This window comes from Onychomys torridus, chromosome 3 (genome assembly GCF_903995425.1).
Source record: "Onychomys torridus chromosome 3, mOncTor1.1, whole genome shotgun sequence".
NCBI classification, from domain to species: domain Eukaryota; kingdom Metazoa; phylum Chordata; class Mammalia; order Rodentia; family Cricetidae; genus Onychomys; species Onychomys torridus.
Window position 1 is genome coordinate 137,446,033 of NC_050445.1, and position 21,981 is coordinate 137,468,013.

Genomic DNA, 21,981 nt, shown 5'->3' on the forward strand with positions numbered 1-21,981 from the left:
GTCCTCTGGAAGAACAGCCAGTGTGCTCTTAACCCCTGAACCATCTCTCTGGCCCCGAAAGCATGTTGTTGTTGTTGTTTTTAATTTTATTTAATGTGTGTGTTTTGTCTGCATGTATGTCTGTGCATACCTAGTGCCCTCAGGCTGAAGAAGGCATCAGATACCCTTGACTGGAGTTACAGAAGAGTATGAGTCATGAGTGCTAGGAATCTAACTCTGGTCCTCTGGAAGAACAGCCAGTTCTCTAACTGAGACATTTTTCCAACCTCCACAAGTATGGTTTAGCTCCTCCTGGCCAGGTGGTGGCACAGGCCTTTAATCCCAGCCCTCTGCTGTGGATAGCGCTCTGTATAAATAAAGTTCTGATTGGCCAGTGGCCAGGCAGGAAGTATAGGCAGGACAAGAGAGAAGAGAATTCTTGGAAGTGGAAGGCTGGGGGGGAGACACTGCCAGCCACGGCCATGACAAGAAAGATATAAGGTACTGGTAAGCCACAAGCCACATAGCAAAGTATAGATTAATAGAAATGGGTTAATTTAAGATAGAAGAAGTAGATAACAAGAAGCCTGCCACGGCCATACAGTTTGTAAACAATGTAAGTCTGTGTGCTTTCTTGGTTGGGTCTGAGCGACTGTGAGACTGGTGGGTAAGAGAGATTTGTCCTGACTGTGGGCCAGGCAGAAAACTCTAACTACAGTCCTCTGTGAGTTTGAGGCCAGCCTGGTCTACACATCAAGTCCCAGGATAGCCAGGGCACACAGAGAAATCCTGTCTCAAAAAAACAAAAACCAAAGATTGTAGCTAGAGTTTTCCTGCCTGGCCCAGTCAGGACAAATCTCTCTTACCCGCCAGTCCCACAGTCGCTCAGACCCAACCACGAAAGCACATAGAAACTTACATTGTTTAGAAACTGTATGGCCGTGGCAGGCTTCTTGTTATCTGCTTCTTTTATCTTAAATTAACCCATTTCTGTTAGTCTAGACTTTGCCACATGGCTTGTGGCTTACCAGTGTCTTTACATGTTGCTTTTCATGGCGGCGGCTGGCGGTGTCTCTCCCCAACCTTCTACTTCCCAGAATTCTCTTCTCTCTTGTCCCGCCTATACTTCCTGCCTGGCCACTGGCCAATCAGAACTTTATTTACACAGAGCGATATCCACAGCAAAAGATGGAAAAAAACCAAACCAAACCAAAAATATTTATAAAAACATCTATATTGTCTCCAAAACAAAACTCAATGTATAAGTAGTCTTCTTTTCTTTGGTTTTTGGTTTTAGGAGACAAAGCTGTCTCCTGGCTTTAGCCCTGGCTGTCCTGGAACTCACTCTGTAGACCAGGCTGGCCTTGAACTCAGAGGTCTGCCTGCCTCTGCCTCCTGAGTGCTGAGATAAAAAGTGTGCCACCACACTCAGCTTGGTTTTTATATTTCTTGTGTTTCAGGGTTGTAGTTTGCACATTTATTCATTTAGATATATTTTACTTCCACTATCACTTGTGGATGTTTTATCTATTTAATTTTTTTTTCTTCGATACAGGGTTTCTCTGTAGCTTTGGAGGCTGTCCTGGAACTCGCTTTGTAGACCAGGCTGGCCTCGAACTCACAGAGATCCACCTGCTTCTGCCTCCTGAGTGCTGGGATTACAGGTGTGTGCCACCTATTTAAATTTTTATTTTGTGTGTGTGTGTGTGTGTGTGTGTGTGTGTGTGTGTGTGTGTGTGTCAGGGGGGGTGTTACTGACATGTATGTGTGTGTATCATTTGACTGTCTGGTTCCAGAGAAGGAACTGAAGCTGGATGCCATGTGATTGCAGGGAATTGAACCCAAGGCCTCTGGAAGAACAGCCAGTGGTTTTTTGTTTTGTTTTTTGAGACAGGGTTTCTCTGTAGCTTTGGAGGCTGTCCTGGAACTCGCTTTATAGACCAGGCTGGCCTCGAACTCACTTTTTTTTTTTTTGTTGTTGTTGTTTGTTTGTTTGTTTGGGTTTTGTTGTTGTTTTTCTTTTCTTTCTTTCTTTCTTTTTTTTTTTTTTTGTGGAGCTGAGGATCAAACCTAAGGCCTTGCTCTTGCTGCAACCTCTGTTGTTTTTTTCGAGACAGGGTTTTTCTGTGTAGCTTTGTAGCTTGTCCTGGAACTCACTTTATATGCCAGGCTGGCCTCGAACTCACAGATCCACTTGCCTCTGGCTCCTATTTGTTGAGATTAAAGGCGTGCACACCTCCACCCGGCTCAGCCATTACTCATACCCACTAATCTATCTCTCTAGTATTCCCCTCCTTTAAAAACATGGCATCATGTAGCCCCGGATGGCCTCTCGCTTCTTAAACAGTGATGGCTGGCTTTGAATGCCTCCTCCTCCTATTACAGGACCAGCAAGGAATATACATCCAGCACTCCAAAACACAGCTCTATATTTTCCTTTTTACCATGCAGCAGGGATCAGGCTATAACCAGAAATATGCCAGAGTTTATATAAGGCAGGTAGTTTTTTTTTTTTTTTTTTTTTTTAAAGATTTTTTATTTTACTTATTACATATACAGTGTTCTGTCTGCTTGTATGCTTGCAGGCCAGAAGAGAGAATCAGGTCTCTTTACAGATGGTTGTGAGCCACCGTGTGGTGCTGGGAATTGAACTCAGGACCTCTGGAAGAGCAGTCAATGCTCTTAACCTGTGAGCCATCTCTCTCCAGCCCCAAGGCAGGCAGTGTTGTAATCTTGTCTATATGACCATCCTAGAATGGTCTTTCCATTCCTCATTCCTGCCCTAAAAGGGATTTTCTCTATAGCTCAGCAAAAAAATAAATAAAATAAAATAATAATAATAATAATAATAATAATAATAATAAAAATAAATAGTGTGGTGTGGTGTGTGATAGAGTTTCTCTGTGTGGCCCTGGCTGTCCCGGAACTCCCTGTAGACCAGACTGGCCTTGAACTCAGACTGCCTCTCCAATGCTGGGATTAAAAGCTTGCGCCCTGTCCCAAGGCAATCTTAACAGAAGCAGGTTTTGTTTCCTTAGAACAGTTTTATTTTAGCAAACAGAATTTGCTGTTTAAGCAGCTATTGGTGTGGTTTTCTTCCCCAGAAAGAGGAAGAGGCAAGCTGGCTTACAAAAGCAGATGTCAACAGTGCAGCAGTTTAATTCTAACTATGTCAGGAAAGTAAATCCCTTCCTCCTGGATGCCAGGTCATTGCAGACTGTTAGATTTTAGGGAGGGGGAGGAGATTTAAGAGATGTGAAGCTTGGTCACCCTCCTCAGGCAGGCAGTCTTTGGTAACCCCTGTCTCAGGGCAGGGCGAGGTGGGGTGGAGTGGGGGGGGGGTCTGAAAACAGTCTCAAGACTACCAAAGGAGACCTCTCCTCTTTAAAGTTGGAGGCAGGAACTGACGGAGACCGTAGATGAATGCTGCTTCTGACTTCACTCTCCTGACTTGCTGAACTTCCTTTCCTGTACGGCCCAGGCCCATCTGCCCAGGATGTCACTGTCCACAGTGGCCTGAGCGCTTCCATATTGAGTACAAAACAAGAAAATGCTCCACAGACCTATCCGATGGAGGCACTTCCTCAACTGAGAACCGAGGCCCCTCTGCTCAGGTTGTCAAGGCGACACACTGAGAAGACACCAGAAATGGGAAGACCTCCCATGCTTGTGGGCTGGAAGAAGCAATACTGTGAAAGTGGCCATTTTACCCAAAAGTAATCTACAGATTCAACACAATCCCATTAAAAATTTCCAGGGCCGCTAGGCGAGGTGGCGCACGCCCTTAATCCCAGTACTCGGGAGTCAGAGGCAGGTGCATCTCTGTGAGTTCGAGGGCCAGCCTGGTGTACATGTGTGAGTTCCAGGACAGCCAGAGCTATATAGTGAGACCCTGTCTTGAAATCCTCTGTGCTGGGTAATTTTATGTGAACTTGACATAAGCTAAAGTCATCTGAGAGGAGGAAACCTCAATTAAGAAAATACTTCTACTGGGCAGTGGTGGCACATGCCTTTAATCCCAGCATTCCGGAGGCAGAACCAGGCAGATCTCTCTGAAGGCCAGCCTCATCTACAGAGCTAGATCCAGGACAGGCACCAAAACTACACAGAGAAATCCTGTCTCGAAAAACAAAAAACAAAAAAAGAAAGAAAGAAAGGAAATAAAAGAGCCAGGGAGCTGGCTCAGCAATTAAGAGCTCTGACAGCTAGCTCTTCCAGAGGCCTAGGATTCAATTCCTGGCACCTACATGGTAGGTAACAACTGTCTGACACCCTCACACAGACATGTATGCAGGCAAAACACCAATGTACATAAAATAAGAATAAATAAAAAAAGAAAATACCTTCATAAAAAGGGGCTGTAAGCAAGTCTGTAAGGCATTTTCTTAATTAGTGATTGATGGGGAGGGCCCAGCCCAGTGTGGGTGGTGCCATCCCTGGGCTGGTCCTGGGTTCTATAAAAAAGCAGGCTGAGCAAACCAGGGGAATCGAGCCAGTAAGCAGCTCCCCTCCATGACCTCTGCATCAGCTCCTGCCTCCGGTTCCTGCCCTGTTTCAGTTCCTGTCCTGACTTTCTCCAGTGATGAACAGTGATGCGGAAGTGTAAGCCAAGAAACAGTTCTTCCCAGGTTGCTTTGATCATAGTGTTTCATCACAGCAGTGATGACCCTGCCTAGGACATGCCACAATCACCTGCCCAGAAAAAAAGAAAACTTTTTTTTTTTTTTTGAGACAGGGTTGTTTTGGGGTTTTGGTTTTGTGTGTGTGTGTGTGTGTGTGTGTGTGTGTAACAACCCAGGCTATCCTGGAACTCATTCTGTAGACCAGGCTGGCCTTGAATTCACAGATATCCACCCGCCTCTGCCTCCCAAGTGCCAGGATTAAAGGCGTGTACCGCTAACTAACTGAGAAAAGACTTGTAGAGTTTGTTTGGAAGCAGAAAACAAACAAAAAACCAAGCATAACCAAAGCCATCCTAAACAAAAATAACAGCATGGAAGCTATCATTCTATCTGACCTCAGATCATTCTCCAGAGCCATAGTAACATAAACAGCATGGTAATAACAGAAAAGTAGATATATAGATCATTGGAAGAGAATACGCAGATATAAATCCAAGAAACTACAGCTATCTGATTTTGACAAAGTTGCCAAAAAAATGAACATTGAGAAAAGGACAGCATTTTCAGCAGCCAATGCTGGAAAATGTGGATGTCAGCACATAGAAGAATGAAATCAAATTCCTGTTTCTCACCTTGTAACTCAAACCCAAGTGGAATGGACCTGCCTGGATACTCTGAAATTGCTAGAGAAAAAGGTAGGGAGTGTGCTCCAACATGTAGGTATAGGTAATGTATTCATTCATTCATTCATTCATTCATTTATTTGTTTGTCTGTTTATCTATGTATTTAATGTCTGTGGGTGTTTTGCCTATGTGTGTGTCTGTGCAGTACCCCCAGAAGCCAGAAGAGGGCATTAGATCCACTGTAACTAAAGCTGCAGATTGGTTGTGAACAGCTGTGTGTGTGTGTGTGTGTGTGTGTGTGTGTGTGTGTGTGTGTGTGTATAATGTTTTTGTTTGTTTGTTGGTTGGTTGGTTGTTTGTTTGAGACAGGGTCTTTCTACATAGTCCTGGCTGTCCTGGAACTCACAATGTAAACAGAGCTCGCCACAAACTCACAGAGATCTGCCTTCCTTTGCCTCCTGGCTGATTTCCCAGCTGGGTGCGGGGAATTGAACCCTGGTCCTCTGGAAAAGCAGTCAGCTGAGCTCACTCTTCAGTCCAGTAGTGATTTTCTACCTAGGATTCCAATAGCCCAGGAAAGAAGACCAGCTGCTGACAGCAGCATCCCAGGAAATTAAAAACCTCTGCACAGCAAAGGAGACCTTCAATGGAAGGAAGAGGTAGCTTTCATGGGAATCGTTCCAACCCAGTTAGAAATGGGCTGCAGAACTAAGCACAAACTTTTCAAAAGAAGAAATACACATGGCTAGGAGACCTGTTTTGTTTTGTTTTGTTTGAGACAGGATCTCACTATATAGCTTTGGCTTGTTACACAGAGCCCATTATGCGCCATGAGGAAGGAGAGAAACATTTTTAGGTTCCAAAGATTTTATTAAATCACCACATAAGCCGGTCACCCGGTCCATCAGGGCTGCAGGACAAGGACTCGGGAGCCTTTTTCCTCCTGACATCCTCGAGCAGGGCCAGAAGTGGGGTTTATAAACACAAAAACCACAAACCCATTTGTCACCAAATTACAGTGACAATTCCCCCCATCGGGAATCAAAGGTTTGGGACTTAGCTTGTGTGTGCCATCATTGTCAACCCACACACAATGCAAGCCTTTCAGTCCAATCAGACTCTTTAGTTCTTTCTGTTGTTAGTGTAGGGTCCGGGGAAACACTGAAGGAAGAGCCCAGACTCAAACAGTGTGCAAGAACAAAGAGCAGCTAATTTTCCAGCATGCAGGGGTCCACACCTGTACAAAACGGGGACATCCCTGAGAGGATCGCGTAGGCTCATTTTAAGAACAGCTGCAGGGAGTAGCAGGGATAGTTAGATCATCAGACATAATTGGTTAAGCAAGCAGCAGTTATGTTAGTACATTTCTAACTGGCTGAGGTTTAGTCTTCTCATTTCTGGACACACTTGCACAAGTTTGGGCCAGTCAGGGCGTGACTCAGAAGGGGGCTGCTGGGTTTGTCCTCGAGACACTGTGAGGCTGACTTAGATCCTGTGTTTGCTCTCTCCCTGGACCCTGAACATAAGGGCAATGTGGATAAATGGCCCCTGTTGTCCTTCTCAGAGAGCTGTAACTTAAATAGTGGGAGAGTTTAACCCCTTCCTTAGCCACAGCCAGGATGTGTCTAGAGAACTAAAGATGCATAACAACTGTTTCTATGGTCTAAGGAAGAGGTGGGTCGGCCATGGAAAGTTCTCAGCTCCTCTCCAGGTAAAATGGAGCCTGAAGTCAAAATGGCAGTGCTCAGGTCAGGTACTTTTTGCCTGCTCCCTTCTAGCTGGCCTTGAAGTCACAGAGATCCACCTGCCTCTGCCTCCTCAGGAGACACTTAACAGTGTTCACCATCCTTATCTATTAGGAAAATGAAGGTTAAAAAACACTTTAGGATTCATCTCAGTGCTCGATTCAGAAGCACATGGGCATGAATTAGAACAGTACAGGGAAAATAAGCATGGCCCCTACTTGAGGCTAACATGCAGATTCAGAAAGTGTTCTGTATTTTTCATTAAAAATAGAAAGATTCCATCTCCCCCCAGTCAGAATGGCTACCAGCAGGAATACCAGTGACGTTGGGACTGGAGAGGTGGTTCAGAGGTTAAGAGCACTGGTTTCTCTTCCAGGATCCTGAGTTCAGTTCCCAGCAATCACATGATGGCTCACAGCCATCTGTAATGAGATCTGGCGCCCTCTTCTGCCTGCAGGGACACATGCAGGCAATCACTGTGTACATAATAAATAAATAAATAAATCTTACAAAGAAAAAGAATACTAATGACATCGAATGCTGGCCAAGATGTGAGGAAACGGGAATGCTTATATGCTGTTGGTAGAGGTGTAAACGAGTGTAGCCACTTTGGAAACCAGTCTGGAAATTGCTCAAAAACTATGGTAGTACAGGCAGGCAGATCTCTGTGGCTTTGAGGCCAGCCTGGGTGACACAGAGAGAGTTGTCTAAAAAACAGACAAACAGCCAGGCGATGGTGGGGCATGCCTGTAATCCCAGCACTCGGGAGGTAGAGGCAGGTGGATCTCTGTGAATTTGAGGCCAGCCTGGTCTACAAAGCCAGATCCAGGACAGCCTCCAAAGCTACAGAGAAACCCTGTCTCAGGTGGGGAAAAAAAAGACAGACAAACAAAACCAGTATTAAAACCCAAATAAATAACTAAATAAAACTACCATATGACAGCCATACCATTCCTGGGTATACACCCAAGGTCAGACCCTATACCCTATGACAGAGATACCCAAACAACCATGTTCATTGCTGCCCTATTCATAATAACTAGGAAACAAAGGCAGCCTAGATACTAAATAACTGATGAATGAATAGTTTAGATGTGATATATATACACAATAAAATATTATTCAACAATAAAGAAAAATGAAATTTGCAGGAAAAATGGAATGGGGGGGAATGTTTTTGTTTGTTTGTTTTTTATTTTTCGAGACAGGGTTTCTCTGTAGCTTTGGAGCCTGTCCTGGACTAGCTCTGTAGACAAGGCTGGCCTCAAACTCACAGAGATCCACCTGCCTCTGCCTCCCAAGTGCTGGGATTGCAGGCGTGTACCACCACCACCTGGCTTGGGAAATTTCTTTTTAAGTGAGTTAACCAGGCCTTAAAGGAAAAGCTGATGCATGTTCTGTCTCATGTGAAGAGCCAAGCTTCAACTCTTTAGAGCAGTGCATGCATCATACAGCATAATGTGTCTGTGCAAGCCAGGGACACGGACCAGAATGGGGAAGGGACGCTCAGGGGAGGGCAATAGTAGAGCGTAGGTGGAAAGAAAGAAAGGGTGGTAGTTTGGGTGAGGAGATTTGGGAGATGGAAAGCAGGATTGGGGGTGCATGGGAGATGAACCAGGATAAAGGAAGTAAAAAGAATCCATGTGGAGACAGGTGGTGGTGGTGGCCCATGACTTTAATCCCAGTATTCGGGAGGCAGAGGCAGGCAGATGTGAGTTTGAGGCCAGCCTCCTCTACAAATTGAGTTCCACGACAGCTAGGGATACACAGAGAAATCCTGTCTTAAAAAAGAAAAAAGAATGGGGTTGGGGATTTAGCTCAGTGGTAGAGTGCTTGCCTAGCAAGTGCAAGGCCCTGGGTTCGGTCCTTAGCTCCACCAAAAAAAGGAAAACCAAAAAAAAAAAAAAAAAAAAAAAAAAAAAAAGAGCCGGGCGTTGGTGGTGAACGCCTTTAATCCCAGCACTCAGGAGTCAAAGGCAGGCGGATCTCTGTGAGTTCGAGGCCAGCCTGGGCTACAGAGTGAGTTCCAGGAAAGCTACCAAAACTACACAGAGAAACCCCTGTCTCAAGAAACCAAAAAATAAATAAGAAAAAAGAAAAAAAGAAAGAAGAGAGTTGGGCAGTGGTGATACACACCTTTAATCCCAGCCCTCATGAGGCAAAGCCAGGTGGATCTCTGTGAGTTCGAGGCCAGCCTGGTCTACAGAGCGAGATTCAGGATAGGCACCAAAGCTACAAGGAGAAACCCTGTCTTGAAAAAAAACAAAACAAACAAACAAAAGAATCCACCTGGAGTCCTCTGTCGCCTCTGGCTCTTACACTCTCTCTGCCTCCTTTCTTAGGGGATCCCTGAGCTCTGAGGGGAGGAATTTTTTTAATAAGATCTTTATTGACAGCTAAGTCACATAGTATACAATTTTCCTGTTTGCACAGCATCTTTCTGCACCCCCCCCCTTTTTTGAATGCGGAATGCTGTTTATTGAAGGAGGGAGGAGGTCTTAAATACAGGCTTACAGCACAATGGGAGAAGCCCAGAGGGCAGAAGTTTGCTTCTGATTTTTTTTGAGCTGAGGATCGAACCCGGGGCCTACCACTGAGCTAAATCCCCACTTCTGATGATTTACAATCTTGCATCTAAGCTGTTAATGCCCAATATGCTGGATACTCAAGCAAGGAACTTCCCTTAAGCATTCAAGAGGGTAGAACCCCGCAGGGAATTAGCATAGGGAAGATATCAAGGTCAAGGTCAGCAAGCAAGGCAACAGTTACCCAAAATGGGGGCCAGGGCCCTACAGGCCCCCCCCCCTTCACTAAAAAATGAGCTTCTGACTTAGGTTGCGTGGGATGTCAGCAGGTCACCTTACCCGTCTTGGAGACACCTGTCCAGGCCACACAGGTGTTCTGTCTTAGGTTGGTGAGTGCCCCCCAGGCATTGCCTGTCTCTGAATACTCATTATCATACAGGCTCAATCGTGTGAAAGCTGCAGTTAACTGTTGCCTAAGGTCTCAAAGTGGCACTGGGCTTGCAATCTGTGTGTTCGACACAGAAAAGACCAACAGAAGTCTTAACCCACCCATAGCCAGTAGGCTAAAGGCAACTGAACCATTCCCTTCCTTAATGAGCCTTACTGCAAATTGGAGTCCTTGTAGGATGGTATCCTGAGAGCAAATGGAACTTGAGTTTATTGAATTTATAACATTCAAAGCCAATCGAAGTATATATAACTATTGATTTAAATTTGTCATGCCCAATAGAATGAAAGATTAGTTAACTGTGGTAGATACTTTTGCTGCCAGGGTCTCCACTGTGCTAGCTGTAGTAACCAGTTATGAAATGGCAATCCCAGAAACAGTAGTAGTGGTGGTCATCACTGTTATAACAGCAACAATGGCAGCAGCAATGTCAAATTCTCTTCTGGAGTGTGTGGGCATCCACTGGCATGGACACAACTCCAGGAACACGAACCACTGAGGCCCATTATTCTTGATCCCAGCACGACTTAAGCTGGCAGCTCTGCAAAAGAATAACTAAGAACCATAAAGAAAAAACAGGCAGCTCACAAGGAGCAGAACTAACGGTCTCATAATGGCTACATTCAGGCTCACAAATTTTAAGGTATCTTCAAAGGGGGCTAAATGAATTTCAGGAGGCCAGAAAATGTTGCACAGAGCCACTCCTGAGAAGTAGGTCCTGCTTCAGCTTGAATAGGATTGTGAGAATGAAAATGCTTAGCTGGCATGCTACTGTTAATAAATGGAGGTCAGTGATCTTCAGTGTTATCCTTAATCTCCTAGGTGTCTGGGTGACATGTTCTCAAACATACTTGAAAAAGCAGTTACCATACATTACCTTCTGGAGGATCCAACCACATGGCTCCAGTTCCTAGGCTTACGTTAATGCTTGCCAAAGCTGGACATACTGGGCTTTCAATCCACATTGGTATTGGAAGGGGAGAGTTTTTCATGAAGGCCCAATAGGTCTGACATGTTGGGCTTCAGCTGAAGCCACAGGGCACACTCAGTACTCAGAAACCCAATGAGGAATTTCATTGTCCTGAGGAAAGATGTAAGCAGAGCCCCAGGCCCACACTGACACCAGATTGGGTCCCCTCCAAGTGTCAGTTGAAAGATCCTTCCATCGCTCCAGAGGGTGATTTGCAACAGGAACCCTCCAGTGTTTATCTGTAGTGGATACTCCAGCAGAATCCACTGATAAAAAATTTTAAATATACAATACAAGGGAAAGAATAGAACGTGGAGAGGAATGATGAGCCCCTAGTTTCGAGGGGAAGAATTTGATGGAGACATTGCATTTAGGGCTGTGTGTACCAAGGTCTCTCTCTGTATATAAAGTCTGGCTGTGGGTCTCTGTATTTGTTCCCATCTGCTGTAGGATGGCCGAGCAAGGCACTGATCTATGAGTATAGCAGAATGTCTTTAGGAATCATTTTTACTTTTTTTTTTTTTTTTTTAAACCAGTGGTATTTGGTTTTACCCTAGCCTCTGGGCTATTTAGTTTCTGTTTTTTGCTTTGTTTTGTTTTTCGAGACCCGGTTTCCCTGTGTAGCTTTGTGCCTTTCCTGGAACTCACTTGGTAGCCCAGGCTGGTCTCAAACTCACAGAGATCCGCTTGGCTCTGCCTCCGGAGTAGCTGGGATTAAAAGTGTGTGCCACCACTGACCCGGCTAGTTTCTGGTTCTTGGTCACCCAAGCAGTGTCAAATATGGGTTCTATCTCATGGACTGGGCCTTATGTCAAATCACACGCTGGTTGGTTACTCCTACAAGCTTTGTGCCACTGTTGCCCTAGCAGCATATTTTGGAGGCAGAACAGATTGTAGATCATAGGTTTTGTAGTTGGGTTGGGTTGGTGTTTACATTTCTCTTCTGGCAGCCTGCAGAGTACCTCCCTGTACTAAACACACTGGAATGTAGGGGTGAAGGTTCTATGCAGGCACCAGTTCAAGCTCTCAATGTTCAGTGAGTTATGTGGGTGTTGTCTTCAGGAATGGGGCTGTCAGTTTGCAGAGAGCAACCTGTTGTCTTGGCAACAGCCTGGGTTGTTTGGAGATTTCCATGGGACTCCTTTGGCCAACAACTCACCTGAATGTAACTGAGTCCCGGTCCTGGAAGATTTGTTTGGTGACAAGAGATGGCCAGTTGGGACTCCATCTCATTTTCTGGAGACTTCTTTAGGATCACTGACATATATTGTAGGAAGTTTCCACTGTACTAGGTTCCAGACCGCACCTCAATGTCCCTCAGTTCTTGCTGTCTCTCCTCATATTCTCCTGCTCAACCCCATCTTCCCTCCCCACATGGTCATCCCATTCCTGTCCCCATTCTTGCCCCCCCAGTCCACCCATAAAATCTGTTTCCCCTTCCCAGAGAGATCCATGTGCCCCCTCCCAGTTCCTTCCTCTATACATAACCTCTCTGGGTCTACAGATTGTAGCTTGGTTATCATTTATTTAATAGCTGATAGCCACATATAAGCAAATACATACCATATTTATCTTTGGGGATCTGGGTTACCCTATACAGCATGATTTTTCATCTATTTGCCTGAATGATTTTTTTTTCTTTTTTTTCAAGATAGTATTTCGGGGCTGGAGCCATGACTCAGCAGTTAAGAGCACTGACTGCTCTTCCAGAGGACCCAGGTTCAATTCCCAGCACCCACATGGCAGCTCACAACTGTCTGTAACTCCTTTTCTAGGGGATCTGAGACCCTCACACAGACATACATGCATGTAAAACAACAATGTATGTACAAGAAATACAAATAAATTATTTTTAAAAAGATAGTATTTCTCTCTGTAACACCCTTGGCTGTCCTGGAACTCACTCTGTAGACCAGGCTGGCCTCAAACTCACAGAGATCTGCCTGCCTCTGCCTCCCAAATGCTGGGATTAAAGGTGTGCACCACAACTGCCTGGCTAGAATGTATTTTTTTTTTTCTTCTGAGACAGGATTTCTCCGTGTAGCTTTGGAGCCTGTCCTGGAACTGGCTCTGAAACCAGGTTTGGCCTTGAACTCACAGAGATCCACCTGCCTCTGCCTTGGAGTGCTGGGATTAAAGGTGTGTGCCACTACTGCCTGGCTCAGAATGTATTCTTTAACAGTTTCATCCTCTTTTTTTTTTTTTTAAATTTCTTTAAAAAGATTTTTATTATTTATTTATGTATATGAGTGCTTTATCTGCATGTACAACTTTATGCCAGAAGAGGGCATCAGATCCCACTAGAGATGGTTGTGAGCCACCGTGTGGTTGCTGGGAGTTGAACTCAGGACCTCTGGAAGAACAGGCAGTGCTTTTAACCACTGAGCCATCTCTCCAGCCCCTTAACAGTTTCTTCTAGTGAGGACCTATAGCCATAAACTTGCTTAGTCTAAAAATGTCTTAAATTTCCAATATCCTAAATGATATTGTTAAATAGATGTACATTTCAACTGGGTCAAAATACTCTTCCTGTGTTTATACAATTTTGCCTTTAAAACAAATCTGATTCATATTTATAGTTGTTCCAATGGTAATGGTCTAATCCAATAGGTATTCTACTTTCCCAAATCTTGGTGGATCAGATGCTGAGGCAACAGAGCCACTATGAGTGGTGGCGTCATGCAAGATACCACCCTAAAGGAAGACCGTGTTAGAGCGTGCAGTGAAGGCCCATCCAGGAAAACCTCCTTCTAGTCAGAAGAACAGAGTCTCTGGCCTTGGCAGAGACCTGACATTTCAGTGGGGCATGTCAGTCACCTGGCCAAAGGGCTGACCTAGGAAGGCAGGCTCACCCGGAGTCTCACTAGTGAACAGGTGGGATAGATCACTCTTCTTCAATGAGATGCTGTACTCTTTCTCAGGATTCCTATCTCACCACAGTCCCTATGGCCCACCATGAGCTTTGGCTGAAACTGCCAGCCTTTCTGAGTCTGAAGACCACACCTTTTCCTCTTTATTTTTTCTGCCTTGGGGTGGGTGGTACTGGTCAGATCTGGAGTCCTTCCTCTGTCCCTACTCCATGCCAGCCTGTACATCATGACTTTTTTCATCACGTCTCCATTGTTTCCTTCTAGGTAGCTGTTGATAGTTACAACTTGCTTGACCTGTTTTTGGTTTTTTTGTTTGTTTGTTTGTTTTTTGGTTTTTCAAGACAGGGTGCCACTACCACCCGGCCCTTTTTTTTCCTTTTACACCCTAAGAAAATTGTCCATGATCTTCAATTTGAGTCCAGTCTTAAATTTTTTTAATTAACTAGACTAAGAACCCCAAGCTCCAGTTTTCCTTGTATTCATAATGGCATATGTCTCATCATTTTCCCCCCAATGGAACAGGAAACACGGCTCTTTCAGAAGCTTTAGCAGTAGCTCTGGGTACTAATCGGTCACTCTGACTCCTCTCTGGAATTTTGTCAAATTGTTTTGATAAAAATAAAATCTTTGCCAGGCAGTGGTGGTGCACGCCTTTAATCCCAGCACTTAGGAGGCAGAGACAGGAGAATCTCTGTGAGTTCCAGGACAGCCAGGGCTACACAGAGAAACCCTGTCTCAAAAGTCCAATAAATAAATAATAAAAATAAAGAAATAAAGGTTATTATTTAAAAAGCCAGCTGGAAAGCAAGATATACCACCTGTGTAACACTGGTTGATTGTTGAGGCCATAACCAGTCCTCTGAATGGACTCAAGACCCTCCATAGGTGCCTGGAACAGTAAGCATGGTTAACAGCCCCGGCTGTGGAGGTGGTAGGCCCATTCAGGGAGCACATTTATGGTGTTTAACTAAACTGATGAAGCAGCAGCCTGCCTTCTAAATGTCTTATGCTTATGTCCATAGACAAAAGCTGCTCTTAGCCTTAACCAAAGAAGCCCCTCCCTACAAAAAGCAGAGACTCATGGCTGGCCAAGATGTCGAAATATGTGGCCCACCCCTACCCAAGACACTTTTAGCACCCTTTTTAAGGCTTAGGGGGTATTTCAGAAGAGGAGGTTGTGCCTATGTAAGAGCTAGAAGATGTAGGTACTAGAGGGCTATGACACACCGTTTCTCTAGACTCAGTACCACTATCGTAAGCGTTAACTGACCTCAAGTGTCACCACCTCCTGGCTTCTTTCTTTCTTTCTTTCTTTCTTTCTTTCTTTCTTTCTTTCTTTCTTTCTTTCTTTCTTTCTTTCTTTCTTTCTTTCTTTCTTTCTTTTTAAAGACAGGGTCATAACCTGGCTGACCTACAACTTGATATGTAGAGCAGGCCTGCCTCTGCCCCTTCCCACTGCCCCCAAATGCTGGCATTACAGACTTGCGCTGCCATCACCCGGCTAGACTAACACTTTTATTTTTATTTATTTATTCATTATTTATTTATTTTTCTATTATCAGCTTGATACAGTATAAATTCTCAGCCTATTAGTGAAATGTTTCATTGAGGCTTGCTCAGTAATTGAGTAAAACCACAACTTATTATAAGCCACAGTCATCCTAGGGTCCCCCCTGCTATGTAGCCTCCCTGCTTCTGTGGGTTGCAGTCTGATTGTTCTTTGCTTTATATCTAGAATCCACTTATGAGTGAGTACATACCATGTTTATCCTTCTGGGTTTGGGTTACCTCACTCGGGATGATATTTTCTAGTTCCATCCATTTGCCTGAAAATTTCATGCTGTCATTGTTTTTCCCTGCTTTTAACGGAAGCAGAGTTGGGGTTGGTGAGAGAACAGAACTGGAAAGCCAGATGCAATGACACACACCTGTGAGAAGCTAAGGCAGGAGAATTGTCATGAGTTCAAGGCCAAGGCTGGGTTACATAAGGAGCTCCAGGCTAGCCTGAGCTACAGTGTGAGATCCTGTCTTAGAAGGAGAGGAGGAGGAGGAGGAGGAGGAGGAGGAGGAGGAGGAGGAGGAGAAGACAGAAGAATTTGAATAGCAAAGCAGGCCCAACAAAGCTCAGCCAATTGGATAGAAGGGGAGGAGCCATGATTGAATAAGTTAACAATAAATTGTCCCAACAATATCCTTATAGCCCCCAAAACAGAAAAATGAATGATCAGAACCACAGAAGTCTTAATGAACACTTGAGGGGGAAAGACACACCACCTTATCTGTGACCAAAGGTGAGAAGTGTCTGTTACTTTTCCTTGAAGTCAGATCACACTGGTGTTCAAGGCAACTGCAAATCAATAAAAGTCCCAAGTAAACATTGAGATGCAGAGCAGACAAGCTGTTCTCCAATAGAAAGGAACCAAGTGTTGATCTAGCCATGACTTAATCAAACATGTGGGAACTGCTTATGGCTTTGGATGATACCAACCCATTTGGCCTACCATCTCAAATACTTCCCAGAAGGAAGAAGGGGAGATTCACCTTTAAGGGCTGATATCCAGGTACCCATGGCAATTCTACGACAGTTGGAACCCACAGTTGGTTGGCATGACTTGATTGGCACAGTTCCGTCCCGAGACTATAAAGGAGTAAGTAACCCTGAGAATTTGTGATGAGAGGAAAGGAAACGGGGTGAAGAGCTTTGCAGGGGGTTAAGAAATACCCTGGGGGAGGGGCTTGGGAAAGGATTCAGCTTTAGCTATGAGGTAGATCACTGAATCTACCCTGAGAAAAAAGATAAAGAAATAATAGGACAAATGGGTAGATCATTGAATCTATACTAAAAAGAAAAAGGGAAAGATATAAAAATGACAAAAGGTAGATAATTGAAACTTTTATGAAAAGAAAAAAAGAATATGAATGTGATAAGAAAAAGATCAATTTTTGAATCTACTTTTAAAAAGGAACTACTTGTTTTAAATAGGATAAGTAAAGAAAAATTTTTTTGTCTGAGTTTATCAAATGTTACTGGACTGGACATTGTTAATATATATAATGGAATTTTTATCTGAATTTGTCAAATGTTAATGGACTAGACATTGTTAATGTAATTCTTGACTGTATATATTGTATATACTTATTGGATAGTTTTTCTTGTATTAGTTATAAGCTTTTTTAAATTCTAGACAAAAAAGGGGAAATGTGGTGGTATTGTGTTCCCCAAAATATTGTGCACCCTAATACATTTATCTAGGGTCAGAGAACAGACAGCAACTAGATCCAGAGGCTAGAAAATGGTGGTACACACGCCTTTAATCCTAGCATTCCAGAGGCAGAAATCCCTCTGGATCTCTGTGAGTTCACGGCCACCTTGGAAACAGCCAGGCATGGTGACACACACCTTTAATCCCAAGAAGTGAGCCTTTAATCCCAGGGAGTGATGGCAGAAAGAGAAAGATATATGTGAAGACCAGAAACTAGAAGCTTTTGGCTGGTTAAGCTTTTAGGCTTTGGAGCAGCACAGTTCAGGTGAGACCCATTCTGGATGAGGACCCAGAAGCTTGCAGTCTGAGGAGACAGGATGAGCTGAGGAACTGGCGAGGTGAGGTAGCTGTGGCTTGTTCTGTCTCTCTGATCTTCCAGCATTCACCCCAATACCTGGCCTCAGGTTTGATTTTATTAGTAATACCTTTAAGATTCCTGCTACATTCAGCAGAGAAGAGAAACTGATGGGAGCCAAGCAGATGGAGTTACTGAAAGAAAGAACTCTAACAAATACCGTGAACTGGGCACCGTCTTCCCTAACACACTCTTGATTAGGTGTCTCTTCTCGCCTACGACAGCCGAGCTCCTGAGACAGTTTGGTTTCTCCCTGCTGTTACTATTATCTTCTCTATCTTCTCTTCCAGGTCCCAAGATGGATAATAAATTGAAATCAAGGGGTGTAGTGTCGATGATACTGCAGATGAGCAGAGACTCCACAGATTTCTACAAGGAGCAGACAACATGGCTTGTTATCTCTTTCTTCTACCTTTCAGTTATGTATATCTCAGAAGTACCCTGGCTTAGTCGGAAGAACGACTTTAAGTGCCATGGGAACATCTCTGATGCCTGCGTAGCCGAGTGCTACAACCAGCATTTCTCTATGCCGATGATAGGAGTTTGGAACACTGTTGGCTTGACCGTCTACTCTGTCTTCTTTATGATGGAGTTTTCAGTCTTTCAGAATTTAACTATAAGCTCAGAATATTCACAGCACTCCTTAAAGGAAGAGCCATGCCACAGCCCACCCTATAATGAACGTGTTGCAAAGAGTGAGGAAATGATTTTGAACTTGTCTAAGGAGAGGTTCCTGTTGTCTACATTCCTTGTCTACTATGTGGGTCAGATGGCCATTCAAGGGATCTTCCTCATCATCATATGGTACTATCAGCTATCCCTGATTAAGGAAGATATCTGGTGCCACACAATTGTGTGTCGCGGACCATACTTGTGCGTGTTCATGGGGGTACAGGAGAAGTTAATGTCCATCATACTTATAACTATCCTTTCTGTGATAATCATCATCTTCTGCTTTATATTCTTCATGTATACCATCAGTCTATACACTCTCACGAGTGTAATTCTGATGGACACAAAAGCTAAATTCCAGCAGCTGTCCAAGTGACCTCTGACCCAACCTGGAGTGCAAATAAAACTGGACTGGTTTTGACTGGTTCCCTGATGCTCCTGTCTGGGAAAAACTTCAACTGCTATGTGACAAGCCTGATTTCTTCTTATACAAGGAATTATTTCTGTTTGTTTATTTTGATGTATATGGATGTTTTGCCCACATATGTATCTGTACACCATGTGTGTGCAGTGCCTGCAGAGGCCAGAAGAGGGTGTCAGATCCCCTAGGACTGGAGTCACCGACAAGGGAGTTGGATGGGTACTTCAGATTGAACCCAGATCCTCTGAAAGAGCAGCCGGTGCTGAGCCATCGCTCCCACACCAAGTGATTATTTCTTAAAGGAGAAAGGGGAGTAGGGTTCAGAGATTTTTAAGGTGAGGAATCTGAAGTCTTCACTACTAGCAATATTCACAACCCACTGCAGTTAAATTTTAAAGACCACTTCTTTCCTTGTTTGTTTGTTTGTTTGGAGACAGGGTTTCTCTGTGCACCAGCCCTGCCTGTCTTTGAACTCGCTCTGTAGCCCAGGCTGGCCTCTAACTCACAGAGATCCGCCTGCCTCTGCCTCCTGTTACTGCGATTTAAGGCGTGCGCCACCACTGCCCAGCTCCCAATTGATTTATAATTTAAGAGTCCTGCATGTGGTGGCATAAGTCTATACTAACACTTGGGAGGAAGAGGCAGGAGGATTGTCACGAGTTCAACTCCAGCCTAGCTCATTCTCTCTCTCTCTCTCTCTCTCTCTCTCTCTCTCTCTCTCTCTCTCTCTCTCTCTCTGTGTGTGTGTGTGTGTGTGTGTGTGTGTGTCTATCTGCTTGTCTCTCTGGATGAAGAAAACCTAAGTGCAATCTTTAAAGAAAATTATCATTGTCTGTCTTTAAAAACTTACTCTTTTAAAATTATGAGTATGTATATGTGAGTGGGTGTGTATGTACTTTGGAAGCCAAAGGTTTCGGGTTCCCTGAATGCTGGGAATTGAACTCAGGTCCTCTGCAAGAGTAGCAAGTGCTCTTAACTGCTGAACAGTCTCTGTAGCCCAGCAAATGTTTTACAAAGACTATCTGTAACATCTGGGTGTGGTGGCATATGCCTGTAATCCTAACTCTCAAGATTTGGATGAGGAGGATCTGAAATTCAAGGGCATTCTCTACTACATAGCAAGTTTGAAGTTAGCCTGAGCTACACGAGACTCTGCCCAAAAAAGAGAGGGGTACCAGAGAGGTGATTGGTCACTCACTGGCTACTCTTGCACAAGATGTGGGTTTGGTCCCCAGCATCCACATGGTGGCTCACAGCTGTCTGTAATTCTAGTTACAGGGGATCCAATGCCCTCTATTGACCTGCAGAGACTTCAGCATATGGGTAGTGTACTCTCACGCAAGCACACGCACATCCACATAAAAATTAAGGTGTTCAAAATGTCAACAAATATATTGTGTATGTTGATAATGTGAATGGAGTCAGAAAAAAACAGGAAAGTGATATGTTCTCGGAGCTCAGTTTGACTAAGTTTGCATATATCTTAATTATTTTATTCCATTTATTTGTTATTTAGTGTGTATGTGTGTCTGTGTTTGGACACACTCATGTCACACCTGTGTGAGGCATATGGACAACCTGAAGAAGTCAGTTCTCTCTCCTCTGTAAATCCTGAGGGCTGAACTCAGGTCTTCAGTCGGAGCTCTTAGCACATTAGCCAAGTGAGTCATCTCACTGGCCCTTTTCTTCATGTGTGTGTGTGTGTGTGTGTGTGTGTGTGTGTGTGTGTGTGTGTGTCTACGTAAAAATATATAATTATATGTATGGATGTATATGTCTTGAGTTTATAATGTAACATTTCTCCCTTCTCTTTCATCCCCTCACATACACCCCTTCTTGAGCTCTTCCAAATTCATGGCCTCTTTTTTTTTTATTAGTAGTAGATATATTCCTAAATATAGTATGCTCAGTCTGTATGTTACTTGTCTATATGTTTTTAGGGATGATCATTTGGTATTGGGTAACCAGTTGGTGTGTTCTTCCCTGGGGAAGATTGTTTTTCCTGATGTTTTGCCTGTAGTTTTTTGTGTAGTGTTGAGGCCTTGTGGAACATACACGTCTTTGTGTGTGTGTGTGTGTTTAAACAGTTTCACATAATCCAGGCTGGCCTTCAACCTTTTAGGTAGCCAAGGATGACCTTGAACTTGTGATCCTTAATCTTCCACCCCCGAATGCCTCAATTGTGGGACTGTGCCACCATGCCCCTTTTAAGTAGTGCTGGGATCCACCCTCGGACTTCACACACACTAGACAAGTACTCTGTCAATGGAGCCACAGCTCCAGCATGCATGTGCATTCAAAAAGGGAAAGAAGGAAGCGGAAGAGGCAGCTACAGGCTGGTGCTTGGACTGACATCTGGCTTAGTTTTTCAAGTCGGTCATCGAAACTATGAAGATTTGAGATGCAGGCCTCCCATGGGACAACTGGAGCTTCTACTCCAGCCGAGACCTATCGTTGTTAATGAAGCCCGGCTGCTTGTTCTGGGGGCCCGAGGCGGTACGGTTTCATCACCAGGAAAGAAACAGCAAGTTAGTATATGCAACTGGGTCATGGCAAGGATAGTGTTTGGGTTCTGTTTTGTTTTGTTTTCCGAGACAGGGTTTCTCTGTATGGTTTTGGTACCTGTCCTGGATCTCACTCTGTAGACCAGGCTGGCCTCGAACTCACAGAGATCCCCCTGAGTCCTGGGATTAAAGGCGTGCACCGCCCGCCACCAGTGTGGATAGTTTTAAAAATGAGTTGTTGATTTTTATTTTCGAGAGAGGGTGTTTCTGTGCAGCCCTGGCTGTCCTGGAACTTGATCTATAGACCAGGCTGGCCTATTGCCTCTACCTCCCTGAGTGCTGGGATTAAAGACATGCGCCACCACCACTTGGCAAACATAGTTATTTTTATAGAATTAAAAATCATGTATAGGCAACATGCTTTTTTTTTTTTTTTTTTTGGTTTTTCGAGACAGGGTTTCTGTAACTTCGGAGCCTATCCTGGACTAGCTTTGTAGACCAGGCTGGCCTCAAACTCACAGAGATCCACCTGCCTCTGCCTCCTGAGTGCTGGGATTATAGGCGTGCGCCACCACTGCCCAGCATAGGCAGCATGCTTTAACTGAAATTTAATTTTAACTTTAAATATTTTTAAATGTATTTGGGTGTTTTTCTGTACATACATATGTGCACCATGTGTGTGCCTGGTGCCTGAGGAGGCCCGAAGAGGGGAATGGATCCCCTGGAACTAGAGTTACAGACTGTTGTGAACCACCATGTGGATACTGGGAACCAAACCCCTGTCCTCTGCAAGCCCAGCTGGTGCTCTTAACCACTGAGCCATCTCTTCAGTAGCCCCTGGAATGGATGTTTGCATTGAGAGTATTGGACACTGGCATCTGCTGCTAGCATGGCAGCCCAAGAGTCCTTTCAACATATCTGGCTTCCAACTGTGTTCAGAGTCAGTAAGGCAAATTGGTGACTGGGTAACATGCCTCTGGGTG

General features: G+C 44.3%; 1 non-coding gene across 1 annotated transcript; it reads left to right on the forward strand.

The window, feature by feature from the left end:
- Positions 1–7,122: 7,122 nt before the first annotated feature.
- Positions 7,123–7,229, forward strand: LOC118580941. The gene has a single exon (XR_004944598.1). It is a non-coding gene; the product is annotated as a U6 spliceosomal RNA (small nuclear RNA).
- Positions 7,230–21,981: the final 14,752 nt, after the last annotated feature.